Source organism: Tupaia chinensis, unplaced genomic scaffold (genome assembly GCF_000334495.1).
Source record: "Tupaia chinensis unplaced genomic scaffold, TupChi_1.0 Scaffold143594_1, whole genome shotgun sequence".
NCBI lineage: Eukaryota > Metazoa > Chordata > Mammalia > Scandentia > Tupaiidae > Tupaia > Tupaia belangeri.
Genome location: NW_006203440.1, coordinates 259,396 through 269,040, shown reverse-complemented (window position 1 = coordinate 269,040; position 9,645 = coordinate 259,396). Strand labels below are relative to the sequence as shown.

General features: G+C 40.2%; 1 pseudogene; it reads left to right on the top strand.

Moving 5' to 3' along the window:
* Positions 1–8,400: 8,400 nt before the first annotated feature.
* LOC102498735 (26S proteasome complex subunit SEM1 pseudogene) lies at positions 8,401–8,642 on the top strand (annotated as a pseudogene).
* The last annotated feature ends 1,003 nt before the right edge of the window (positions 8,643–9,645 follow it).

Sequence of the window (9,645 nt, the reverse complement as noted above, 5' to 3'; positions counted from 1 at the left end):
ATTGGGTCAGCATACTAACAAAAATTGGCTCTAGCCGCTGCTCTTAAAAAATATACTGAGAAGAAGCCACGGGCCTTCAGGATAAGGTTCCACATGGCTACTGTGAACTAGATTTTTAAGGGAATGAAGACTTTCTACTAATAATTCAGCCTCCAACAAAAGAGCTAGCGGCAGAAGAAGCCACGGGCCTTCAGGATAAGGTTCCACATGGCTACTGTGAACTAGATTTTTAAGGGAATGAAGACTTTCTACTAATAATTCAGCCTCCAACAAAAGAGCTAGCGGCAGAAGAAGCCACGGGCCTTCAGGATAAGGTTCCACATGGCTACTGTGAACTAGATTTTTAAGGGAATGAAGACTTTCTACTAATAATTCAGCCTCCAACAAAAGAGCTAGCGGTAGGGAGCCCCCCTCTGCGCCCCCAGCCTTCTCTCTCGGTCTCTCAGTTCCTGTCTCTCCCTGCTTCTATCTTCCCTTTTTTTTTTGGTAATATTTCCTTTTTACTCCTTTTTTTTTTTAAAAAGAGGCCCAGTTTTTCTCTGGCCCTTAGCTCCGCCTTCCTTCTTGTTAATTTTCGCTCTGCTCCTCCCATCCAGGCAGAAGAAGCCACGGGCCTTCAGGATAAGGTTCCACATGGCTACTGTGAACTAGATTTTTAAGGGAATGAAGACTTTCTACTAATAATTCAGCCTCCAACAAAAGAGCTAGCGGCAGAAGAAGCCACGGGCCTTCAGGATAAGGTTCCACATGGCTACTGTGAACTAGATTTTTAAGGGAATGAAGACTTTCTACTAATAATTCAGCCTCCAACAAAAGAGCTAGCGGCAGAAGAAGCCACGGGCCTTCAGGATAAGGTTCCACATGGCTACTGTGAACTAGATTTTTAAGGGAATGAAGACTTTCTACTAATAATTCAGCCTCCAACAAAAGAGCTAGCGGCAGAAGAAGCCACGGGCCTTCAGGATAAGGTTCCACATGGCTACTGTGAACTAGATTTTTAAGGGAATGAAGACTTTCTACTAATAATTCAGCCTCCAACAAAAGAGCTAGCGGTAGGGAGCCCCCCTCTGCGCCCCCAGCCTTCTCTCTCGGTCTCTCAGTTCCTGTCTCTCCCTGCTTCTATCTTCCCTTTTTTTTTTGGTAATATTTCCTTTTTACTCCTTTTTTTTTTTAAAAAGAGGCCCAGTTTTTCTCTGGCCCTTAGCTCCGCCTTCCTTCTTGTTAATTTTCGCTCTGCTCCTCCCATCCAGGCAGAAGAAGCCACGGGCCTTCAGGATAAGGTTCCACATGGCTACTGTGAACTAGATTTTTAAGGGAATGAAGACTTTCTACTAATAATTCAGCCTCCAACAAAAGAGCTAGCGGCAGAAGAAGCCACGGGCCTTCAGGATAAGGTTCCACATGGCTACTGTGAACTAGATTTTTAAGGGAATGAAGACTTTCTACTAATAATTCAGCCTCCAACAAAAGAGCTAGCGGCAGAAGAAGCCACGGGCCTTCAGGATAAGGTTCCACATGGCTACTGTGAACTAGATTTTTAAGGGAATGAAGACTTTCTACTAATAATTCAGCCTCCAACAAAAGAGCTAGCGGCAGAAGAAGCCACGGGCCTTCAGGATAAGGTTCCACATGGCTACTGTGAACTAGATTTTTAAGGGAATGAAGACTTTCTACTAATAATTCAGCCTCCAACAAAAGAGCTAGCGGCAGAAGAAGCCACGGGCCTTCAGGATAAGGTTCCACATGGCTACTGTGAACTAGATTTTTAAGGGAATGAAGACTTTCTACTAATAATTCAGCCTCCAACAAAAGAGCTAGCGGTAGGGAGCCCCCCTCTGCGCCCCCAGCCTTCTCTCTCGGTCTCTCAGTTCCTGTCTCTCCCTGCTTCTATCTTCCCTTTTTTTTTTGGTAATATTTCCTTTTTACTCCTTTTTTTTTTTAAAAAGAGGCCCAGTTTTTCTCTGGCCCTTAGCTCCGCCTTCCTTCTTGTTAATTTTCGCTCTGCTCCTCCCATCCAGGCAGAAGAAGCCACGGGCCTTCAGGATAAGGTTCCACATGGCTACTGTGAACTAGATTTTTAAGGGAATGAAGACTTTCTACTAATAATTCAGCCTCCAACAAAAGAGCTAGCGGCAGAAGAAGCCACGGGCCTTCAGGATAAGGTTCCACATGGCTACTGTGAACTAGATTTTTAAGGGAATGAAGACTTTCTACTAATAATTCAGCCTCCAACAAAAGAGCTAGCGGCAGAAGAAGCCACGGGCCTTCAGGATAAGGTTCCACATGGCTACTGTGAACTAGATTTTTAAGGGAATGAAGACTTTCTACTAATAATTCAGCCTCCAACAAAAGAGCTAGCGGCAGAAGAAGCCACGGGCCTTCAGGATAAGGTTCCACATGGCTACTGTGAACTAGATTTTTAAGGGAATGAAGACTTTCTACTAATAATTCAGCCTCCAACAAAAGAGCTAGCGGCAGAAGAAGCCACGGGCCTTCAGGATAAGGTTCCACATGGCTACTGTGAACTAGATTTTTAAGGGAATGAAGACTTTCTACTAATAATTCAGCCTCCAACAAAAGAGCTAGCGGTAGGGAGCCCCCCTCTGCGCCCCCAGCCTTCTCTCTCGGTCTCTCAGTTCCTGTCTCTCCCTGCTTCTATCTTCCCTTTTTTTTTTGGTAATATTTCCTTTTTACTCCTTTTTTTTTTTAAAAAGAGGCCCAGTTTTTCTCTGGCCCTTAGCTCCGCCTTCCTTCTTGTTAATTTTCGCTCTGCTCCTCCCATCCAGGCAGAAGAAGCCACGGGCCTTCAGGATAAGGTTCCACATGGCTACTGTGAACTAGATTTTTAAGGGAATGAAGACTTTCTACTAATAATTCAGCCTCCAACAAAAGAGCTAGCGGCAGAAGAAGCCACGGGCCTTCAGGATAAGGTTCCACATGGCTACTGTGAACTAGATTTTTAAGGGAATGAAGACTTTCTACTAATAATTCACCAAATTTTTCTTTTTCTGGGGGAAAAAAAAAAAAAAAAAAAAACCACTAAAAATATACTGTCCGCCAATTCCTTAACCTTAATAATAGAGGCAATTGCTTCAATTATAGTCAGCCTAGACATATGGCAAAAATCCTAATACAATCATCCAGCCATACACTAAAGACCAAGTTAACTGGCTATTCCAACAAACAAATTTCTAGCCTATTTCATGTGCTTCCTTTACTAAAACTATTAATAACCATTTTCCTCCAAATAAATTTTTGTGCTCATCTTTCCTTAAAAAATACTCTCCAAAAGCTAAAAAAGGTAGAGCTTTTACAGACTAAGGGCTTGCCAAAAAACCTTCTGGCACATGCTCTTTTTGTCCTAAATTTCCTGTCTCTTAATAAAGATAGAGACTCAGCTACTGAGCTTTTCTGGCATTCTACTACCAAAACAAAATTTGCCTCAGTTTTATAAAAGGATCCTCTAGAAAATACATAAAATAGTCCAGACCCTGTCCTCATTTGGGGCAGAGGGTCTGTCTGCATCTATTCTCAAAAAATGAATACTGCTCATTGGTTACCAAAAAGATTAATCAAACAGATTAATTCTCACAAGCCACCCAGGGACAATAAAAACCCTGAGATGTCTCTCTCTCCTTCCACAAATAAACAAAATAAAAATCCTTCTTAAATGCCTAATCCTGTTTTGCTTCTTCGACACTACCACTGCTGGTTTTAATCCTAATGCCACTCCTCCTGGCAAAACAGGGGGATTTCTGTCTTGCTTTACAGAAACACTGCTGCTTTTACACCAACAAGTCCGGCATCATTTGTGACGATCCCTTATTGTCTGCATAAAATAGACTCCTCCCCTTTTTCCTCCCCATACTTGGTCCAATTCTGAGTTTACTAATTGTTTGCTCTTTTTTTGAGAGGTTTTCGCTATAGGGCACGTGCGCTTGCCAGACAGACAGAGAGAGACATAGAGACAGAAAGCAGAAAGTGAGAAATCACCCCCCAGGGGGGATGGTCACACCACAATCCCTTCTCCTCCATTCTCCTCTTGGGATCTTGGGTACACACGCACACACACCCGGCGTGAGTTTTAAGCCACCGGGTCCAGGACGCAAACCGTGGTCAACTATGTGGGAGTCCAGCGACATAGCCATTATGCTAACTGCTGGTTCCCACTAATTGTTTGCTCTTTGAGTCCTGTTCTCTTCAATAAGCTCATGGCTTTCCTTAAACACCAAATTAATAATTCCATAAAAATGCAGCCTATCCAAGTCCACTACCACAACCTGGAGATGGAGTACCATGGAGCCTAAATTGTGCTCCCATCTGAGGTGCTGGATCGGTTAGCCAAAGACGGGTAAGAAAGTCTGAGCCTAACAACTATACAGTCCTCCCACCTAAGACAGAAAACCCATCATTGCAATAAAATTCTCCAATGATGGATAAAAATAGACGTGTGACTCTAAAAACGACTCCAACCTAAGACAGGCACAATTCCCCCAGGTTTTTCTCCTCTCTTTGAAAAAATAAAAAAGGGGGACATGTGGAGGGCACTGCATATGGAAGCCATCTTGAGCTATCCGCCATCTTCAACTTTTCACCATCTTGGAAACCATTAGGTTTCATTTCCTCACTGAGCAAACCATTTCTCAGAAATCATGTGACCAACTGTTCTCCCCAAAAGCGGTTGGGTTTCTAGATCCACTCACACCAATGATTAGTTCATGCTGTTCTATCTCATTTGCATTTTGGGCAACAAATCAGTGCCCACCAGCCTGTATATAGCTTGCCATTTTTCCTCAATAAAAAGAAGAAAAAGAAAAAGACTTGATCAGCACCTCATATTGTCTCCACTCTGTGTGTGTGTGTGCGTGTGTTTGTCCCATCTCTCACTCCCTCCCCCAGGAAACCTGTTCAACTGTCCCCCGGGTCAGGACAACCTATAAAGGTATATAACAATTAAATGTAAAGAAGAAATTATAACAAAAATAACACAAGAAGTTTCCAGTTTAAAAAAAAGTATCATGTTGGGACCAGCTGTTGGTGTAATGGCTATGTCACTGGACTCGCATGTAGTCAACCATAGTTCAAGTCCTGGACCGAGTGGCTTAAACTCATGCTGGCGTGTATGCATGTGTGCCCAAATGGTTCTTTGCACTTAATACCATATCATTCTGCTTTCTTTGTGACTGCATGGCTTCTGAGGAAAAGTGTGATGTAATTCTTAACTTTTGTAGCTAAATCTGTACCCTTTGCCCCTTTCTGATACTCCCAAAAATCTTTGATTTTCTGTAGTTTGGATATTGTATGTGTAAATGTACATTTTAATGTATTTATTCTCCTCTGAGTTTCTTTTTTTTTATTTTTATTTTTATTTTTTTTGGAGAGGTTTTTGCTATAGGTCACATGCACTCGCCAGACAGAGAGAGAGACATAGAGACAGAAAGCAAGAAATCACCCCCCAGGGGGGATGGTCACACCACAATCCCTTCTCCTCCATTCTCCTCTCGGGATCTTGGGCACGCACGCACACACGCCTGGAGTGAGTTCTAAGCCACCGGGTCTGGGACGTGAACCACGGTCAACTACGTGGGAGTCCAGCAACATAGCCATTACGCTAACTGCTGGTTCCCTCCTCTGAGTTTCTTGACTGTAAGGTTTAACATTCACCTTTAATTTTAGAAAATTCTGTCATTATTACTTCTAATATTTCTTCTGTATCTTTCTGCTATTCTCATTACATGTAAGTTAAACATTTCGTAATTGTCCCACCGGTCTTGGACTTTTTTCTCAATAGTTTTATCATATTTAATATAAGCAAGAAGTGCTAAATATACATTAGCATCAAATGTTAATAAGATCATATAAATACATAAAACATGATAGTTTTTAAACTTTTTAATATTACATTTAATAGCAACATGAGTTTTTACATGATTTTTTTTGAGAGGTTTTTGCTATAAGGTGCAAGCACTTGCCAGAGAGACAGAGACAGACAGAAAAACAGAAAAGGAGAAATCATCCCCCAGGGGGATGGCCATGCTGCAACCCCTTCTCCTCCATTCTCTTCTCTGGATCTTGAGCATGCATGCATATGCACTGATTAAGTTTAAGGCACTCGGTCCAGGACTTGAACCATGGTCAACTACATGGGAGTCCAGCAACATAGCCATTAGCCAACTGCTGATCCCCTCAACCTAGAATTTGATAGCTTGCAAAGTTGTTCTTCAGAAGTCAAGAACAAATAATGAAGTTCTGATTTTAAAAAGAAAAAATACCTGTGTGAATTTATCTCCTATAGGTTTGCCTTACAAGACTATTTAAAGAGGTTCTTCAGAGACAAAAATAATATAGGCCAGCAAGTAAAAGGAAGTCAACAGTGAAAGTAAGAGCACTAGAGAAAGAACCACAACAGAAGATAGATTAAATACATGAGACTGAACTGGTGAAATAGCATTCTGTGACTTTTGACTAAAATATTGTTGCCTTTCTTCTAGGCTTTGTTGTCTGGTTTTAAGAGGTTTTATCCTGTCTTGAGCTGTCAATAGGTTCATGTACCTACTATTTGAACAGAATACTAGCCTGTTTCCAGGCTTTAAGTTTTAAGCAAATTTCCTTACCAATTCAAAACTGATTTTCTTGAAATTACCAGCTGAACTTGCCATTGAAAGTAGTTATTTAAGAAATTGTCTGATTAATAAAATGTGGGAGGAAAAGGAATGGAAGACCACTGTAGACACCAGAGATAGTGTGAGAAGAGGGTGGGAAAGGGCAGAGGGTCAGAGGGTAAATACATGAAACTAGAAATGGAAAATTATTAATGATAACATGCATAATTAAGTCACTATGTAGTATATTCTGGATGGGAAACCACATTTTGTATGATGTGACAATGCTTAGGTGATAAATGTAAATTAATTAATTTTTTAAGAAGTTTCAGGAGGATTAAAAAAAGCACAGAAACTTTTTTTTGAAATTAAAAACAGTGTATATTTGATAACTGCAGTAAGCTATATAGCCCCAGCTAGGTGCTACTTTATAGTATGTTCATTCTACTTACTGAGGTTTATGCCTAAAGTCAGACTTGTGTTCATGGATATATATATGTATATATACATATATATATATATACCATCTGTGCTTGCTATTAGAAATATTTAGATTAAATTCATTAGTGAATCAATAAAACAGGGGGAAAAGGCATAGAAAGCAACTATGGATATCAGAGACAGTGTGGAAGGAGGGTGGGATATGGCAGAGGGTGAGAGATAGAGAATCAAGGATGGCAAAAAAAAAAAAAAAGCAAAATATACAGGAAACAAGAAATGGGAAATTATTTGTTGATGATAATATGTATGTTGAGATGCTTGACTGAGCCAATATACAGTGTATTCTGGATGGGAAATCTCATTTTGTATGTTGTAATAATGTATAGTGAATGAATGTAAATAAATACATTTAAATTTAAAAAAGAAGGAATAAATGGAGGTAAATGTTTTGGTTTTTTTTGGTTTGTTTTTGTTTTTAGAGAAAGATTTTTGATGTAGGGCATGTGTGCTCAATGGAGAGATAGAGACAGAAAATGAGAAATCCTCCCCCACAAGAGGGATGGCCAAACTGCAATCCCTTCTTTGTTCTCCTCTCAGAATTTTGGGTATGCAGTCACATTTGCCCAGCATGAGTTTTAAGCTGCTGGGTCCAGGCTTCAAACCACAGCCAACTACGTGGGAGTCCAGTGATGTAACCTTTGCACCATCTGCTATTCCCAATATTATCTTATTTTTAATTGCTCTATCAAGTAACAGTTTGTTTAATATAATAGTAATAAAGAAAAATAATAAAAGCAACATATATTTGGTGATTATAACTATGAATACATGAATGAAGTAGTGCTATAAAGGAGGGTAGAGCAGAGTTGGGAATGGTCTTTTACAGATAACTTACTGGGAAATGGTATAGTGTTACTTGAAAGAGCATGGATTACATTTTAATTTTTTAGAGGTTTTTGCCTTAGGGCATGTGTACTCACTAGAGAGAGATAGAGACAGAGATGATGAGAGAGAAAGTGATAAATCATCCTCTGGGGGGATAGACACACCATAAACTCTTCTCCATTCTCTTTCCAGGATCTTGGGCACACATGCACACACACCAGACATGATTTTCTAGCCACCAAGTCCAGGACTCAAACTGCAATGGGTCATGTAAGAGTACAGCAACATTTAAATTTATATTTCAAATCTAAGGACAAGCACTAGGAAAAAAACTAACAAGAGATAGCTCTTTCCCCCTAGTCTCTATGGTGGAACTGGTCTCTGAGGTGGTAGTGACTGTAGAAGCTTCATTGAATCCTGAGGCTGCCAACTTTCCTACTCATCTGGGCAGTGTAGGGCGCGAAGGGTCGCCATGTCAAAGAAAAAGCAGCCGGTAGACTTGGGTCTCCTGGAGGAGGATGACGAGTTCCAGAAGTTTTCTGCCAAAGACTGGGCTGGCTTAGATGAAGATGAAGACGCACATGTCTGGGAGGATAATTGGGATGATGACAATGTAGAGGATGACTTCTCCAATCAGTTACGAGCTGAACTAGAGAAACATGGTTATAAGATCGAAACTTCATAGCATCCTGAAGAAGTATTGAAGTAACCTGAACTTGAACTTTTTACTAAATTCTAGGTCAGAAAACCCAGGATGTAACACTTAAGAAAATATGTTCATTTCATTCTCTGCTTGGATTTATTTTTCTTTGTAACAAACAAATAAGTAAATATCTTTTTTTTAAAAAAAAAAAAGTATCAACAAATATAAATATAGTTGACTTGGCCTTTTCCTTTTGGCTGAAACCGCCATCTTCCAGTAATTAACCAAAATGAGGAGCACAAAGGGGAAGAGGAGAGGCACCCAATATATGTTCTCTAGGCCTTTTAGAAAACATAAGGTGGTTCCTTTGGCAACATACATGACAATCTACAAAAGGTGATATTGTAGACATGAAGGGAATGGGTACTGTTCAAAAAGGAATGCCCCACAAATGTTACCATGACAAAATTGGAAGAGTTTACAATGATACCCACCATGCTGTTGGCATCATTGTAAACAAACAAGTTAAGGGCAAGATTCTTGCCAAGAAAATCAATATGCATATTGAGCATATTAAGCATTCTAAGAGCAGAGATAGCTTCCTAAAACATGTGAAGGAAAATGACCAGAAAAAGAAGGAAGTCAAAGAGAAAGGGACCTGGGTTCAACTAAAGCGCCAGCCTGCTCCACCCAGAGAACCACACTTTGTGAGAATTAATGGAAAGGAGCCTGAGCTACTAGAACCTATTCCCTATGAGTTCATGGCATTATGGGTGTTAAAAATAAACTAAACAATGATCCATTAAAAAAGAAAGAAATATAATTGATGTGCTAAGCACTAAGGCATAAAGTACAAGAAAATCCCCAATTAAAACCAGAGAAGGAAGGAAAGGAAGGGGGGGGGGGCATGGAGAAGAAGAAACAAGGACAATGAATAGAATACAGTGATGTATGTGGTAGATAATAATGCACTACATATAATCACTTTAAATGTCAATAGTGTAAATATATATGAAAACCGTGACTGATCAGTGGATTAAAACAAAATAAACGGGACCCAACTATTGATTCATA